Source organism: Halichoerus grypus, chromosome 7 (assembly GCF_964656455.1).
Source record: "Halichoerus grypus chromosome 7, mHalGry1.hap1.1, whole genome shotgun sequence".
Classification (NCBI taxonomy): Eukaryota; Metazoa; Chordata; class Mammalia; order Carnivora; family Phocidae; genus Halichoerus; species Halichoerus grypus.
Genome location: NC_135718.1, coordinates 18255806 through 18274815, shown reverse-complemented (window position 1 = coordinate 18274815; position 19010 = coordinate 18255806). Strand labels below are relative to the sequence as shown.

Sequence of the window (19010 nt, the reverse complement as noted above, 5' to 3'; positions counted from 1 at the left end):
AAGAAAAGCCCTCTTTGCCTTATGCTTGGGACACTAACAGGTTTTATGATCCTAACATTCTCCCTGTTAGGATAGCCCTTCCCTCCCTTGCGTTAATCTTCTCGAGTAAGGCTCTCCTTACTAAGTCGGGGTTTTTCTTCGACAGGCCCTAGATGATATGTTAGTATGGTCCCCTGCTACCTCCCTTCTCTCTCACTCCACCCCAGCCTCACTACTCTCCTTGCTGTTCCTCAAACTCCAACCCTTTCCTCCCCGGGCTCTTTGCATATCATGATTCCCTCTCCCTGAAGCCTACGTGACCCAACAGCCACCTGGGTTCCTCGCCCACTTCATTCCAGGGGGGCTCCAATGCTAGCCCACCCAAGAGGCCTTCCTGGATAGCTTGCTATAAAACACCCACTCCAGCACTTTCCTCTGTCCCAGTTCCTTCCTGCAGGTTGCCTTCCTTCATTGTGTTTGCCACCACCTGACATATCAGTTGATTGTCTGTCTCCCAGCACTGAGGATATAAACTCCATGTGACCAGGGGCTTTACCTTCTTTGTTCACTGCTGTACCTTTAGTGCCTGCAACATTGACTGGAATGTGACGAAGTCGGCTTTCAATAAATATTTGGCTAAATAAAATGATATGACTAAATAAGGTAAAATGAAAACTACTAGCCACACTTAGCCAATGTATACTAGGTCTCGGTGCTCTACTACGATTTCTAGGTTTCACAATTATCTGTAAAGGTGGGGATCATCATCTCCTTTTACAGATGAAGACAGTGAGTTATAAAGATCCACCAAAATGCTGCAATTTTCCAGTTAGGATGTGCTCAAGACTCAAATAGACTCCAAAACCTTTATCTTTTTAATTATAATATAGAAGGTTGCCTCCTAAACCTTTGCAAATTGCCTGCAAAAGAAAAGAGAAATGAGTCCCAAAGCACCACTTACCCTTAACACCAGAAGCAAGGGTTTGTGCGAGAACCTGTGGGAGCAACTCCTTCTGTCCTCAGGGCTGAGGGTAAGAATGCCAGTGATGGGGTCTCTAGGAGATCAGGAAGCTGGCTGGTCTAGCTCACACCATTGCCCCAATAGCCAGCAGTGCCTGACCCACTGGGGGCTAGACATGTGTTGAATGAAGGTGCCATGCTGGGCATGGAGGAAATGTAAGGGACCAGAGGAGAAAGACCACCCTTGAAACCAGGAAGAATCTGAGAGGTCTTATTGGAGGTGGTGTTTACAAGTACCCTAGAAGGATGGGTAGAATTTGCAGGTAGACAAACAGGAGGAGGAAAGGCCTCCAGGTCTTGTCTGGGACTGCCACGAGCCTCAGGGCTCCATGCTCACTTATTTTTCTCAAGACCAGCCCTAAACCTTCAAGGCAAAAATAGCAGGCACTGGATACTCTTACCATTTCTCCACGAATACAATAGATTCTGAAAGAGCTTTCTATTTTGGGGGTGGGCTAAAAAAATATTTCTCAAACATAGTAATGACCTTTTTTTTATTAAGTTCCTAATACATGTCGGGTACTGGGTTATGCAGATTATATATGCCAGTGCATCTACTTCTTCCAAGAATCTGTGAGATAATGACTAGGTCCATTTTACTGAGAAGAGATGGAGGCTCCGAGAAGTCCTTCATCATTTCGTTATAAGTTCAGGATGCAAATTTGGGCCCATCTGACTCTCCCCCACCTTCTTTGGTTGACTGTGTTATTTTGCTTTCCAAGACATGAAATTTTTACTAACCAACTTCATATTTTGCTAACTTAAGCACCCACACAGAAACAGGGCTCTTCCCCCAGGAAACTGGTTCTCTTTAGCAGAGCATCATCCAACATAGTAATTGGTGCATAAAATTGCAGGTGTGTTTCTACTTCATGAATGCTGAAAATGAGAAAACAAACTTTGCAATCAGATAAATTAAGGGCACATATTTACCTCTCAAAAGGATTCTGCCTTTTACAAAAGATTAGAATAAATGCCCTAATGTATTTCATTGTTGCTAATAAATAATTTCTCAGTATGCTTGGAAAATGGTAATCAATTTGTCTGTCATGTTTTATTTTAGTATAATCTGCCCATTCTCAGCCTGGGCAAAGGAACCTTGCAGTGCCATGTGACCTGGCCCAGGTCACAGTGGATTGTCATGATAGACAACCTGATTCAAGCTATGTTTTCTTGAGAATGTACTATGGAGCCCAGGGACTGAATTAGACTGTGTTGGGCCCTAGGATAAAAACACATGGAGTCAGGGCAGCTCTGGTCCCACAGTAACCCCATATGACACACAAACCAGTGTTCTCAAGAAACAAGAACGAGAAATCAATATACAGAATGAGAGATGGGAAACAGTATGCAGCAGACACAAGAGGCTGTGCCACTCCAAAAAGCTAGAGAGAGTGGCTGACTGATTTTGTGGGGTGATAACTCTCCACTCCTGCGAAGCTCAACTCTTTCCTAAAGTTAGGCTCTATGAGAGTCCTGTGATTTCTTACATGAAATTTCACTTTAGTCAAGCCATTTTCAGGGGATTAGTCAGCTATTGCTGTGTAACAAATGATCCCCAAAATGTAGCAGGCTAAAACCACAAGATTTATTATCTCATGCAGCTTCTGAGGGTCAGAAATGCAGGAGTGATGTCAGTGGCTTGTTCTGACTCAGGGTGTCCCACCAGGTTGCAGTCCAGCTGTGCTGTTGGCTGGGTCTCCAGTCGTTTCAAGGCTTGACTGGAGCTGGAGAATCTGCTTCTAGGTTCACCTATGTGTTCTTTGGTAGGCTGCAGTTCCTTAGTGGCTGCTTCCTCCAGAGTGAGAGAGAAAGAGAAGGAAGGAAGGAAGGGGAAAAGGAAAAGGAAAAGGAAAAGGAAAAGAAAGGAAAGGAAAGGAAAGGAAAGGAAAGGAAAGGAAAGGAAAGGAAAGGAAAGGAAAGGAAAGGAAAGAAGGAAGGAAGGAAGGAAGGAAAGAAGGAAGGAAGGAAGGAAGGAAAGAAAGAAAGAAAGAAAGAAAGAAAAAGAAAGAAAGAAAGAAAGAAAGAAAGAAAGAAAGAAAAAAGGGAAGGGAAGGGAAGGGAAGGAAAGGAAAGGAAAGGAAAGGAAAGGAAAGGAAAGGAAAGGAAAAGAAAGGAAAAGGGGGGAGGGAGGAAAGGAGAGAGAAAGAGGGGGGAGGGAAAGAGGGAGGGAAGGAAGGAAGGGAGGGAGGGAGGAAGGAAGGAATAGGGAAAGAGAAAGCAAGAAGGAGAAGGAGCTGGAGGAAGAGGAGGAGAAAGAGAACACACGGAGTTCCTATCCTGCCTTCGCCCTTATCAGCTGTGTGCCTGTGGGCAAGTCACCGAACTGCTGGATCTTGGTTCCCTCATTTGTAGAAGGGGCTGATAGCAATAGCAACTATCTCTTAGAATTGACGAGAGGACGTGACTAAACACACGAAGTGCTTAGAACAGGACCTGGTACGGAAGCAGAGCTTGACAGATGTTAGTTGCCACTATTGTGTTGAGCCTGCAACTGACCTTCCATGCCAGAAACCCCTGGACCCCAAAGCTAGAAAGAGCTCCCTCTCCCCCAAACACAAATGAGGAACAAAGGGACAATGATTCAGTGAAGGTTTCTCAACCAGTGAGGGCCACACAAGGAGACTCAAGAGGACCAAGAGAAGCTGCTGCTGATTTTCCACCTGGGCAAAGGAGTTTCAAACCTTTTGCATATTCTCTAGCACATTCCCTACTTCACTTCCATTGCAAAACCCTTCATATTGCTCTGTGCTTTAAAGAGAAATTCTCAGCCTAGTGTTTAAGGATGTCACAGCCTGTGCTCAGGTTACCTCTTTTGGCCTTCTAGGTGGTGATATTTCCTACACATATGAGCTGCCTCAGAGAGACTGGACTCCTGGACCTGCTCTGAGCTCCTGGTGGGTCTTCCCGTATCTTGCCCCTGCCTTCCCTACTCCTCTTCTCTCCTCCCTCTTCCATCTTTCCAAACCACACTCAGGCTGCAACTCCTCCTGTTTCATGCAGCCTTCTCCACTATGCACTCATAAGCAGTTGCTTCTGCTTCTGAATTCCTATAATTCTCTGGGCTACTTATTCTTTCGTTTACTCAATTAGACCATTATTGACAACTGATAATTTTTTCCATTTGAGAGAAAAAAAAAAAGTTAGAACTCTACACCACACACGAGAATAGATTCCAGATGGATGAAAAAGCTAACTGGGAGTGAATAGGCAGTTCTACAGAAGATAGATTGGTGGTTGCCAGGGGCTGAGGGGTTGTTGGGAAATGGGGAGTGACTGTTAAGACACAGGGAGTTGCTCTTTGGGATGATGAAAATGTCCTCAAATTGATGGTAGTGAGGGTTACACAATCCTATAAATATAGTAAAACCATTGCTCGGTACACTTTAATGTCTAAATTTGTATATTACACCTTTGTTAAATTTAAGTATATATTTTTTAATGCTTCTGAGAGAAGCTAACCAGAGATAATTTGTAGAGCTCATGCTTATGATTTGTGCATTTTTCTGCATGTGTATTACAGACACATAACATAACAAGTTTACTTTTAAAAATCTAACTGGATAAGGAAGATCTATTCAGGTCCTAGGGGACACTACAGGAAAATAGGTTTTATAACACTTAAATGAGCAGGACCTTCCTTGGCATGATAAAGCACTGAAAGTCATAAAAGAAAATCGACATGTCATATTTTACACTCTATATGTAACAAATTAAATTTCAGCTAATGACATCATAAAAAAATGTGAAAGACCAAAAGAGAATATTTACTATACATATATGAACACACATATATATACATACTTGTATGTATATAAATTATAACTATCAAAAATGGATTTAATATTTCTAAAATAAACGCTCTTAAGAATTAATAAAAATTAGGGGTGCCTGGGTGGCTCAGTCAGTTAAGCGTCTGCCTTTGGCTCAGGTCATAATCCCAAGGTCCTGGAATCAAGCCCCACGTTGGGCTCCCTGCTCTGCGGGGAATCTGCTTCTCCCTCTTCCCCTGCCCCTGCTCGCTTACTCTCTCTCTCTCTTATGCACACACTCTTTCTCTCTAATAAATAAATAAAATCTTCTAAAAAAGAATAAAAATTATAAAAAATCAAATAAAATAAAACAGGCAAAGATATGAACGGGGGTGCAAATGGCTGTGACCAAGTACTGGCTTGGGACTGATGGGGAGGGTCTCTATTCTGGGATGTCTCCTCATTGCTCCTCAGTAACTAATACAGCACCTAGACAAGGTGTGGTTAATACATATTTCTCAAGGGAAACATTCTTATTTTGCCTTCTTTGAGTTCCAATTTGCCCTATATCTTTTTCACTCTAACAGACTACTCTCCATCTCTACTTCTGCAATAACAAATATTGCTTCTTTAGTTGTATTCACAGGCAAAACATTTTGTGTGCATGTGATTTTAGTAAAACCCTTCTATTTCACACTTATCTGTTTTTACATTAAAGATTATTTTTCTGTTGATATGTTGCTGCAGCCCAAACTAATTCATTGCTCTTCTACACTGAGTTCTATGTGATCTGTTGAGAACAAGTGTGTAAGATTTCAGTGGGGCAGGGGATAGGTACTTAGCATTTTCATCAGGAATTCCATCCTCAGTGTAACCTGCAAAATTATTATGCTTTCAGGGACTTGAAGTAATTGCCTTGGGCAAAAAGTAGAATTTCCCATTTGCTAATAAAAATAGTAAAGAGTTCTAATGTACTAAATTGGCTTTAGTGCCATGTTTCCCTCTTAAATAGCATTTGAAAAAAAATGCACACAGGTGGATAGAAGTACAAGAAAAATCTTAGTCTTGGGTTAGCCCCAATAGCATGAGAGCTTACAAAAAAAATATGAGGTGATGTTTTTTCTCTCATGCCAAGGAATTTAATGGGAAAAAGTCCTGTTAGGAAATGGATTTCTCACTCTTTTTTGTTCACCCATCCCCCACCAACCTCCCCTCTGGCCACCATCAGTTTGTTCTCTAGAATTAAGTGTCTGTTTCTTGGTTTGTCTTTCCTTTTTTTTTCCTTTGTTCATTTGTTTTGTTTCTTAAATTCTACATATGAGTGAAATTATAGGATATTGTCTTTCTCTGACTTGCATACTTTGCTTAGCATTATACTCTCTAGTTCCAACCATTTGTTGCAAATGGCAAGATTTCATTCTTTTTATGGCTGCATAATATTCTTGTGTGTGTGTGTGTGTGTGTGTGTGTGTGTGTGTGTGACATCTTCTTTATCCACTCATGTATTGATGAACACTTCGGCTGCTTCCATAATTTGGCTATTGTAAATAATACTGCAATAAACATAGGGGCATACACATCTTTTTTAATTAGTGTTTTTGTATTCTTTAGGTAAATTCCCAGTAGTGCAATTACTGGATCATAGGGTAGTTCTATTTTTAATTTTTTGAGGAACCTCCATACTATTTTCCACAGTGGTGGCACCAGCACACATTTCCACCAATGGTGCACGAGGTTTCCTTTTTGCCACATCCTTTGCCAACACCTGTTGTTTCTCATGTTGTTAATTTTAGCCATTCTGACAGGTGTGAAGTGATATCACTTTGTGGCTTTGATTTGCATTTCCCTGATGATAAATGATGATGAGCATCTTTTCATGTGTCTGCTGGCCATCTGTATGTCCTCTTAGGAGAAATGTCTGTTCATGTCTTTTTCCTTTTCTCTTTTTCATGTGTCAGGTATCTTCTTTGATATGGCCTCTGCTCTCCCTTTAGTTGTGGAGTTTGTTCTATCAGTCTTCAGGTTGACTTCCGGGGTATTTAGGATTATTTGATAGTTATCTAATTGTGTTCACGGGACAAGATGAGCCTAGGGTCCTCCTACTTTACCACCATCTTCCTGCTCCCTCTCTTCTGCCCATTTTTTTTTTTTTGAAATTTAAAAGGAAATCTTTATTATTTCCATAATTTAGGATAAAGCAAACACTTCTTTGAGTCCATTATTTTAGGTGATAATGATTTCCACGAGTATCGGAGCTAAGTATCTGAATATTTGCCTACATGCTTGTGGGAAGTTTCTGTAGCCTTTTCTTGGCAGGAATTCCAGTTTTTCTGAATTCTTCCCTTTCCTTCAGGTATTCCATTTTGCATTCTTCATAAAAGGCTGGATCATTATAATGAGCAGTTAGACATTCTTTCAATTTCTGCCCATTTTTAATAGGATTATTTGGGTTTTTTGGTGTTCTTTATATATTTTGGATACTGTTTATTGGATATGTCATTTACAAATATCTTCTTCCAAGATTTCTCACTCTTAATTTCCTCACGCAATAGCTGAATTTGAGAGAACCACATAGGTCACAGGATTGAACCTCCCATCACCATCCCTTCCCCACATGCCACAGCATACATTTGAAGGTTGCTTTAGAAACCAACCAGAAGTCCTATGAGCACGTCAAATACCACAGGTCTAAAGCCCTTCTAGAAGCTGTTCCTCCTGCTGTGCTCCCTGCAGCACCACAAACCCTGTTGTCCATGCTAAACACTGGTCCTTCTAGATGCTTCCCTCCCTTCTCCCTCAACACCCAACCAGCCATACACTGAGCCCTGAAAGGTTTGCCTCCAAGAAATTTCTCAAACCCCTCTAGACTGTCTATCTCCACTAACACAGCTCTGGTTCCATTCCTCATCATTTCGCACCTAGGCTCTTGTAGGGGTCTTCTAACTGGTCTTTCTACTTCCATACTGTCCACCTCTAATGCCTTCTTACATAGCTCCCCATCCCATCCATGTGAAATGCAAATCCAATCACGGCACTCTAGTCAATAAAACTGTTCAATAATTTCCTATTGGCTAAGGATGCTATTGGCCAAGGCTCAATCTAAGCTCTTGCCATGGCAATCACTGCCTTCTACAACCCTTACACACAACCCTCTCCAGCCTCATCTCTCTCCACAGTTTCCTCAAAATGTATCCTCCAGTCTCCACAGATCATTCAGCATACTAGACAGGTACCATGCTTTGCTAGGTATCTGCTACTGACAGTGGAGAAACCGTGGAGAAACACTTTTTCATCTGGCCACCTCCTATTCATCCTTCAGTGCTCCCCAGTCTGAACCCCCAAACTTAGTTAAGTGTTCCTATTGCCCCTATCCTTACCTCTCTTATAGCACCTGCCATAGCACATTAAAATGGTCTGTTTAAGGGGCCCCTGGGTGGCTCAGTTGGTTGAGGGTCCAACTCTTGATTTTGGCTCAGGTCATGATCTCAGGGTCAAGCCCTGTGGCAGGCTCCATGCTCAGCAGGGAATCTGTTTCTCTCTCTCTCTCCCTTTCCCTCTGCCTCTCCTTCTGTGCGCGTTCTCTCTCTCTCTCTCAATTAAATAAATAGTTTTAAAAAATAAAAATAAAATGGTCTGTTTATGTGCCTGCTTCTTTCACTTGAATATTAACTACTTGGGCAAGGGAATCTGCCTTTGTTATCCCTTCATTGTCAATAGCTGACAAAAATGTCTGCTTCAAAGGAGATTTGTAACAATTATACATTAAACATAACTGAACCAGATCAGCATTCTCTTCCTGGCAAATAACTGTAAGGGATTTTCTTGGGTATGGAGAAATCCTTCCTCCCCAGAAGGCAGAGTTCCCCATGTACCTTCATGACAGTCCTGCCTGCCCTCCCCCCCACCCCCCACCCCCGACAAGAGGCACTTTCTTTCTAAGATAGTATCACATCTGAGGTCTTGACTTATTACTGACTTTCGAACCTGGAAGCACATTAGAATTACATAGACAGCTTTAAAAATATTCTATGCCCAGGCCTCATTGATTCCGGATCAATGAAATCAGAATCTCGAGGGGTGGTTCCCAGGTTAGTTTTCATAGGCTTTCCAAGTGATGGTAATGTACAGTCAGGGCTGAGAACTTTGGGTCTACATAGAAAGTGAAGGAGTGGAGGGATGAGACAGCTCTCCAGATAGCACTGCCCTATGCTGACAAGCAGGCACTCTACTCAGGGGCCCTATACTTTGGAGTCTCTTCCTCAAAAATGTCTAAGCCCCAGTCAGATGCCTGGAATTTGCATGAGCCAACAATGTTGCCCCAAGTAGAGAGCCCTGAGCCCAAACCAGGATCCACTTGGGCCCTAGTCATCCCCCTTGAAAGTCCTCATGTGGGATTTGCCAGATGCCCTCACACTTATGGGGTCATTTCACAGTCTAGGACTGGGCCCCAGTTTTAGAAGGACTGGAAAGCAAATCATTCCTACTGGTTGGCATATTTCTTTCACAGGATACCATAAAATTGGGCCACTAGAATGGTGCTGACAATATAATTTGGGATGACTCACTCACATAAAATAAAGGACACATTCAGGGCTCTAGACTATCCTATGGTCCACTCCCAACTATCAGGCTTGAGCTAAACATGTGGCCTGGCTGGTGCTGGCTACTCCCGTTCCACCAGGGGAGCCGCTTTCAGGCTACAGTACCCAAGGTAGTGGGGATGATGGCAGGCATCCTTTCCCATGAGCACTGTATACTTCTGGTACCCACAGTCATCCCACTCCTTCTTCTGTGTGCTCCCACACCACAGGACAGTCAGTCTCCTGGAAAGGCTTTTGAAACTCTTGCTCCACAAATTTTATAGGACCGTTCCAAGTGATGTCCTCTCTTGCTCTATTGATGGAGTGATGACTCTCTTGAGTCAGTCTGAAGTCATGCCAGACAAGGAACAGGCATTTCTTGCACAAATGGTGCCACTCCTTTCAGTCCACCAATGGTCCCTCACCTATCCTTCCCACTGGGAAAAGTGTGTGGACAACTGGGACATGGTCAACACTGAAAGAGATCACATTCTAGGAATGTAGTGATTACACCTGAAGAGTTCAAGAGAAGACCAAGTTGCAGGTTGTGTTGTTCTCTTTATGATATCATTCTGAAAAGTGAGCTTAACATGACTAGGAAATGAATTACCATTCACCCTTTCCTATATACACTGGGTATAACTTGCACTTGTGGCCATCATCAACAAAACACAGTGACAATCTCAAAGAGAGTTATTGGAAGCCAATATTCATAGGCAACATCATGGATAATGCAGTATCATGAGTAATGATATAACTAGTAGTAAGTAAGTAGCATTAGGGAGCTGTAGAGGCCAGAAGGTGCACATGTTTCAATACAAACAGATTCTAAAGACCTATGGCATTGTAATATTATTGCCACCTCTTTCTCTCGGGGAGTTATGAAATTTGCCAGAAATGGTTCATTTGGCAGCAAAGAACATAAATAAATAGTTTATGGACCCAAACATGAAGAGATGGTGTCTGAACACAATGATGAATTTTTATGCATTGATTGGACAATGAACCATTACTCTAACTTTTTATCAATAAATTATACTGTGCATGAGCTCATGAATTTTCTGATACATTTTATATGACCTTGCTGGCCTCAGATTATTAAAAGACGGGAGGGGTACAGAACATTTTAATGAACTTGGATTTCGGTATATCCAATTACATTGTCCTTAAGCCTTGTTTACAACCTGAAAATGTGGCTCCTTCAATTAACTATGATCCTGGAGTTCAGTGAGTGGGAAAAAAGAGGACAGGTTATTCATTCATCTTAGTATTGCTAGGACGAGAGACCTGACACAGAGCAGGTGTTCAAATAAATGTTTGCTGCATGAATAATAACTTTAATTTTATCATTTATTTTGTCTTCATAGAAAAAATCTAAGATAGTTCATTTGCATGCATTCATGAGACATCTCTGAATGGTTTTGATCTCTAACTAGAGTGTAGAGTTTCTGGTTTGCAAAGCTCCATGGGATGAATTGTCTCATCAGCCAGGAAGCATTTCTTGAGCCCTACTATATGTCATGTTCTAGGGGGAAAGGATGAAAAGAAAAGTCTTTGCTCTCAAGGATCTTACAATTCAGCATAAGAAAGAGTCAGACATAATCTTACAAGGCAGTATTATTAAGGGCCACGTGATGATTAATTTTATGTGTCAAGTTGACTGGGCTAAGGGATACCCAGACTGCTGGTAAAATATAATTTCTGGGTATATCTGTGAGGGTGTTTCCAGAAGAGATTAACATTTGAATCTGTAGACTGAGTAAGGAAGATCACCCTCGCCAATGTATGTAGACATCATATTATCCATTGAGGAACTGCATATAACAAAAAGGCAGAAGAAGGGTGAGTTTGCTCTCTCTCCCTGACCTGGGACATCCATCTTCTCCTGGCTTACACCTCAACATTCCTGGTTTTCAGGCTTTCAGACTTGAACTGAATTACTCACTGGCTTTCCTGATTCTCTAGCTTGCAGTAGGAGATCTTCATAATCACATGAGCCAATTCCTATTATCTGTCTACCTGTCTGTCTGTCTATCAGCATCATCCAACTGGTGGTGGAAGAGAGTATAAGTGTGGCCATGGGCAAGTTGGATTAGATCTGCTTATAATACACTTAAATGCATAAGGACAAGGTACAAAGCTTAGAAAAGAAGTTGAGGCTGGAAATATGAATGAATGGTCACCTGCCAGAAATAATTTCCTAAAGGCCATGAGAGGGGATCCTTTATTCTCAAGTATTGATTATTGGAGCCTACGATATATAAGAAGTAATAAAAAAAAGAGACATAGAAGGAAGAACTGAGATAGCCAGGGAAGGATAATAAACAAGAACTCATTGTCTTGGGTGTCCAGTGATGAGGGATTAGATCTATTTTATCTTCTGGACCACCCTTCAGGAAGACAAAGAGCAAGTATGTTTACCTCCATTTCACAAATGTGAAAATGAACACTCCGAGGAGCTAAAAGACCTGCCAAAGCCATGCAGGAAGCAAGGAGTGGAGGCAAGACTCAAGTCCGGGTCCTCTCACTGTAAGTTCAAAGCTCTTTAACCAAGCATTGCTCCCAAGTGTAAGGGAAGAGTTGTGTTAAGTGTTGTGACTTGATGGGCTCTCAGATGGCTCAGATTGAACGGACACATTTACTTCACTAACTTCCCACACTGCCTGAAATTTTCATCACCAGCATTGCTCTTTGGGATAAAGGAATTTTCAGAAGGCCTTTAAAATTGCACATTTGCCAGAGAATTTTAACACATGAACACATTAGCAGCTCTTAAGGTGAGTTTTCTCTCAGGACAGCCCTGTTCACAGCCCCTTTTCATAGAACTTTCAAAGAAATGGCAGGTCATAAAGGATGCCAGAACATGAGAAGGAGAGAGAGGAAAATGTCTTTTGTAGGCTGAAAAGTCTCAGAAGCTACCAATTAAATGTACTCCAACCAAATCAAATGGGGGTAATGGAAGGAACCCAGGACTGGTTGACTAATGCAGCCAGGATGGTAGCCAGGTGGCCTAGATTAGGCTTAGGTTCTGCAGGGCTGGAATTGGAACAGAGCACCTCATATAAGGCAACACAAGCACTGAGAATCACAGGGCACGTATCAAATTCCCAAGACCAGAGAGAATACCCCAAATATCAGAGGCCAGAAGTAGGACTGGGATGGGGACATCATAGAACCAAATAGAGATGGGAACAGAAGTGAGAAGGCCAGGAATAGGTAAAGGAGACTAAAGTAATGGCAAGGAGGGTAGGAGGGGGAATATGGGGGATAGGACCTTAAACAACCATGAATATTTATGACTAATGCTCAGGAGCCAATGGGTACATGGGTTGATCAGTTGTGGACCCAGCACCATGACCATCTAGCTGTGCGACCTTGGAAAAAAATCCTTTGCCTTTCTGAGACGCACGTTGCTCATCTATAAAAATGACCATTTGATTAAATTATTTCTAAAGCCTCTCCAGGTCTAAAATCAAATGAATTTTCTTCTATTTTCTTTCTATTCTCTTCCATTTTCTATTGTTGAGATTAGAGACACCCTATACCTTTAATGCAAACCCCAAAGCAAAATCACACTCAAGATCTTAAAAAAAAAAAAAATCCATTTCTTATCTACATTAAGGAAGCTGTCAGATGCCTAAGAAATTACCCATTGATTTATTTCTTACTTTCTAAACAGCTATTCCTTTTAGCAAGAATAAAAATGAAACAAACCAAGGGGTGAAAATAAGAGGGCATTTTAAATCTCTAAATTGAAACAGAAAAGGAAGAAAGGTTTAAAAGTATCATAATAACAGCTTTTCTGTTTTCCCACTAAGAGCTTTTTCTCTAAAAGGTTCACCCAGAATGCTAACAAGGCAAAGTTTCAGAAATGCATCAAATGAAACCATTTCCATTTCTGATGGCATGAATCCTCTCTGTGGTTCAGGCAGGATTAAAAGTAACCCCTAAGGAGTTGGCAGCCCTCATCGACTTTTCAAGTATATCTGTCCAGGTGTTCCTAGGCAAGGGCGTCAACCTGTTTGCCCCACATTCCTCAAGAGCTCCATGCAGCTTCTTGAGCACATCATCCCCTGAAATCACCTGCTTGCTACAAAGGGCACCAGTCAGACACTGGTTGGATGAGAGCTCTTCTGGTGGAGGCAGATCACGACTGGGGGATTTCATTTCTAGGACAAACCTATCAATAGGTTAGGTTGAGGATAGGTTATGTTAGTATAGTTAATATAGGTCCTATCATTTAGGTTTACATTCTCCCGTTGAGCTGACATAAAACATGAAATCTCCCATGTAAATAAAAATACGAGATTGGATAAATTCTACCTTCTGTGTGATTTTTGTCATTAATTCATGCATTCTGTACATTCCAAGTGAGCTAGCTGGCAGGATTTGGAGTTAAGGTCAGTCTACGTAAGTCCTGGTCAGTTACATCTTTGACCACTATACCAAAAAGTAGCTCTCCAAGCTTTTAAAATAGGAAAAATGCAAGTAAAGAAGAACATTGCTAGCAACGTCTTAAATTCTCCAGGAGCCTCATCTGTGGACCCAGGCAGCAGCAGCAGGGGCAGCTGACCTCAGGTCAGCACTAGCTGCTTTACTTCCTCTGGCTCCTGATGCCCCACCACCTGGAAACGCAGTCAAACTTAGACCATAAAAGGTCAGTCACGGAGGGTAAGCAACATTGGAATCTCATCAAAATCGTCTTTAAAGTTGCACTCCAAAAGAGCATCTGTAATTTTCAGCTCCAAAATACTTTGTAATTAGAGACGCTACACATCAGGAAGAAAATGACAAAGTTGACATTTCTACTGAGAAATCGCTGAAACCAAGGAATCTGTCTCCAAATGTATTAATCACAGAAAGATGCTTTTGAATGGTGGTTGGTGGTAATTACTAATGCTAAAAATAATGTTTTCTCTCTATCAGTTATGCCAAATTCCATTTAGGCCCCCAGAAGTCTTGTCTTCTCTATAAAGTCTTCTCAGATAATGGGTTTTGTTTTCATAGACTGTAATAGAAAGTATACTCATTAAATGTTCAGATGACCCCCAGCTAATGGGGTTTACTACACCGGGGAGGATAGACCTAGAGTCAAATTGGCATTGACAGATTGGATGAGCTGTCAAAATCCAAGCCAGTGCATGGAAGGAGGACACACACACAGCAGAGTCTCTGAGGAAGGAGGAACAACCTAAAAGTATCTTGATCACTATGCTCTGCCATGGTCAAAAAGACTTACAGGCTTGGTTCATCCCCAGAACATTCCAGGCTTATCCTTAACCAAAGAAAAACACAAGTCCGAGCACAGAACGTAAAATAAACATTCCTTTTCTTGCTCCTTTGGGGTGTCTTTCTGGTTAGAGCTGAGAATCTGCCCACATGAATGCCCTGAAGACCCTTCAATTTTTCCCCTTCATCTTCTTTTCCTTACTAGATAACCCCCTCCAAGGGTTATACTGAGATTTCCCATGTACTGAGCCTCATAATCCCCACTTGTATGCAGTTCTTCTTAACTCTTAACAAATTGTAGGTATTATCTCACACTGCAACTCCAAGAACTGGCCCTGGCAAGCATAGGTTGATCTAGGATAGTCACATCCATTAATGTAGTATCTATAAAGAAATAAATCTTTTGCTGATATGGATCACCTCCCATTGCAAACTTTGATGATGATGATTATGTTAAGTGACATCCTGTCCACCTTGGCTGAAGATAGGAAGGGGGGAAGGGAGGACACTGCCCTCCACATACACAAATCTGGATGAGGGTCCAAATTGCCAGAACCAGTTTTATGAACTTCGGCAACACACTTCTCTCTGGGCCTCAGGTCCTTCATCTGTAAAATAAATGGTTAAGACTCAGAGTATCAGATTCCTTTCCAGCACTAACATGTCTCTGAGTCTAGTGCTTCTGCCCTTGGCCCATTCCATTTTTTTCAGCCCTTGAGAGTAGTATTCTCAGGCTGTCTATTAGTATCATCTTCCTAATTTGATCATCAACTCATGGCCTCATTGCATCTTAGGGCAGGAAGAGATGACAGCCAAGTTCTAAGCAGCCTCAGAGAGGAGGAATAGCCAGCTCAGCTCACAGCTGTTGTGACCTATACCTGCCATTATTCTAAAGAAGCTTTAGGGCAGCTTAGCAGGATATGTTATACAAGATAATTTAGTAGAGGAAAAGATAGAAAAGCAAGGGCAGGGACATATGGAGCCTGAAAACCAGCCCAAAAATCAAATAATAAAAGCCCACTTTGAAAGTTCTGTAGGTAGTGCCAATTCAGAGCCACACAGTTGGCTCTGAGTTCTCTAGCAGCCAAAGGGAAAAGGAAAACCCAGTGAGTCAGTTGAGAAGTCTTTCTTCTCTCCAGTGTTCTTTCCTCTGTTCCATCCTGCCTAATACGGTGCTCAAAGCTAACTGTCATTTCCTGAAGAGTTATTGATTTATGAGGTTGGAGCTCTTTAGTCTTTGGCTAACTCACAGCTCAAGAAGGAAATAGAAACCATAACCTAGGGAGGTGATCCTTTTCCTTATCAGGCATAGGTTGCACAAGGCTGTTCCTGCCTTGCAACCCTGCCAGGGAAAACCATAGAGAAATGTTGGTCCATTGTAATGTATCCAGGTTTTTTCTTGTAATATCTTACTCACTGGCATAAGAATTGAAAGCTGATGGCTGAAAATATGTTTCTCACTCTTTCCCCTTAGAATACAAAAGCCTTCATGTGCTCCAAAAACAGTCTTTGATGCATCATTAAATAAACACCTGGCTTTCTGAAGAGAGACGCCTTTTCTCAGCAGGGCAAAGACTATTTCCAAATACTTCCATTCCAAATCATCAGAAAGAGCTGGTTCTACCTTCTCTTCAAAGAGCAGTCCAGACAGTGATGAGAAACCTGGCAGAGGGAGTATTTTTCAGAAGTCTGGGAGGCAGTGTGGTACTGGGGAGATCAATCCTTAGGTGTCCTTATATTTAAATAACGGCTTAAAGTTTCCAAAGCATTTGTGTACCTCCTATCAGTCCTAAAATCCCTGTGAGGTAGGTAGGAGTGATGGTAGGATCCCCACTTCTGGAAGAGAATCTGAAAATGATTTAAGGGGCTTTTGAGAGATGGGTTACATAGTGACAAAGATTCTCTTCTTACCAAATTGTAGTTAGGCTCCTTTGAGTCCTTTGCTTGTCAAGGCCCCAAAATAGGCTTCCATCTCTGTCCTTGGGGAGTCCAGTTTTAGCAAGAATCCTGTGAGGTTGGTTTAGCCAGAATTCCCCACCATTAATATCTAATCAAATGCCCTAGGTGATGTTTGATCCCTCTGACCTGCCTTCAGTAAGAATCCCACCAGGTCAGTTTAGTCAGAACCCCCCTCATCCCTGATGTTTCCTCCTAGCAATTTTTCATCCACTGACCTCCGCACCCCGTTCCTTGGCTCTAAGTCCCTACTTGCCCATGCAGTATGGCAGAGTTGAGCTTGGTTCTATATGGAAGTCGCATTTCTCCTATCACGTAGTTCCTGAGTAAAATCTATTTTTACCACTTTCACGACTGTCCAGCTCTGGTTTTTCTTTGGAAATAGCCATGAGTCAGGTCTAGTAGAAAGCCCCAGGAGGTGGGACATGAGTAGTGAGGTCCGGGATCTGCCTCCACTAACTAGTTGTTGGATCTCAGACAAGTCACTTTCTCTTGGGTTAAGGTGGGAGTAGGGATGCAAAACACGACTCCACCATCACTACTAGGCAAGCATAATGTAAGCCCATCTCTCTAACCTTCCTCTTTCCCTCTGTCCTGGCTCTTCTCAAGGCCACCTTTTCACTGGGACATTGGCTTCTGCATCCCCACCTCCCATTTGCTCTGCCTAGCATTTATACAAAGAGAGAAACAAAGTCTTATCTAGGAGGTGTGAGCACACATGGGCAGGTTTGTTACTGGCTTGCCTCTTGTCCTCCATGAATGACTTCATCATGAGACAGTTGGGTTGTAGGTACAGAATGGTAGAAGCATTTTGCCTTTATAAAAGTAAATTTTCATCTACTTAACCCTCATCTTTTGCACATAAACAAGGTAATGATGCCTTAGCTGTTGCCACTTAATATAGAAAACCCAGGTTATCATTCTTTGGCACAACTATTTGTGAATAAAAAGCAATAGCCTTTATTAGGTCATTCAAGCTTCCTTCTAATTTAGAAAGACCAGAACAGCCTCCTCTGCTTCCGCAGTAATTACAAATGAGAGCAACTTCATCTTGTAAGCAATCCACAGCCTGTGGCCTCCAGCCCCAAACCAGCAGAGACTGGTCTTCACTCCCTAAACTCCTGCCCATAGTGCTCTATTGCAGGCACTATCGCCTGGTGTTGAACAGGGTTTTTAAAAAACTGCTTAATCGACTAGAGAAAGTCTCTGGAAGTTCCCATTGACACAGACAGAAAGAGCCAGAAAGAGCTATGTATCCCATAGGCCCTAAGTCCAGCATGGGCCAGTTTAGAATTCTTTGTCAGAAAGAGTTGCATTTCTATTTCCTGGCTGTGTTTCCATTATGGCCCAGTTTAATCTTTCCCTGCAAATGAAACATGGTTTCATCAGTTCTCCTTAGGAACTGCCCTTCTATACAATGATGCCCTCCAGTTAATCAGCTGGAGCTAGTCTTAGATGAGAACTGGAAGCTGTCCTTCCTCCTCGCATTGTCTGCTCAGAAATGCCAATGACACACTAAAGCAGTAAGACCTAACGGGGGATTATAACCTCTACTGTTTCCGATAGTCATATTGACCTTAACAAGTTGAGAAAACAAATTTCAACCTAATGCTCCTTTGTAAAACAGAGTGATGATGAAAATCTCTGGGCTGTCCTAGTAGCCTTCCAAGAGGGAAAGCACTTTCGTTGCAGTATGGCAATGATTCCGTTGCTCCTGGCAAGATAATAGCTTACATACAATACTGCCAATCAGATACCATAGTGAGGCAGGAAGCTCTACAGTTTCCTACAGTGGGAGTATAGCCACAAATGTGTGTGTGTGTGTGTGTGTGTGTGTTCAAAATCTGTTGCTGCTGTCAAAGTGACTGCAACAAAATGAACTGCCTACCGGACTGACCTCGGCATCCACACATTTATGATTTACCACCGTGACAGCCATAGCTGTGGAACCTTCTCCAGATCCTCTCTACAGGCTAGTGCTCTCATCCTTCTTCCAGCAAACACAGCCGCCACCCTCCTATTAGAATTATCCTCATCAACAGGAACCACTTTCCCCAGCAATGCCATGGAAGTTACTCAAGGCCTACTCCTCCACAGAGGGGGGAAGAAGCCTGCAGCCGATGAGTGAATACTATGCCATATTAAAGGCAGACCCCTCTCTTTCCTGCTGGCACAACTCTGGGGTGTTACCCATCCTCCACAGCCCCCTGTACCATCATACTGAAGCTAGATCCTCACATCCTTGTCTAAGTTTTCTGCAGACCTCTCCTGCTTCCTTTGTTCCTTTCAGAATGTACCTAAGAGTACTCATTGAAGAAATCACTTACACAGGAATCCTATCTCTGGCTCTGTTCCTAGGAATCCCAACTTAAGGCACTGAATAAGGAGCAAGGCTAAGCACAGGAAATCACATCTTTATGTCAATGGTGGTAGCCCCTTCCTTGGGAGGTGTAGGTCTCTTATTTTCATTCCATGGTGCTGTTTCAGCATCAAA

The 19010-nt window shown here is 42.3% G+C and overlaps 1 pseudogene; it reads right to left on the bottom strand.

Annotated features, from left to right (window-relative positions):
- Positions 1–6907: 6907 nt before the first annotated feature.
- LOC144382520 (COX assembly mitochondrial protein homolog pseudogene) lies at positions 6908–18455 on the bottom strand (annotated as a pseudogene).
- Positions 18456–19010: the final 555 nt, after the last annotated feature.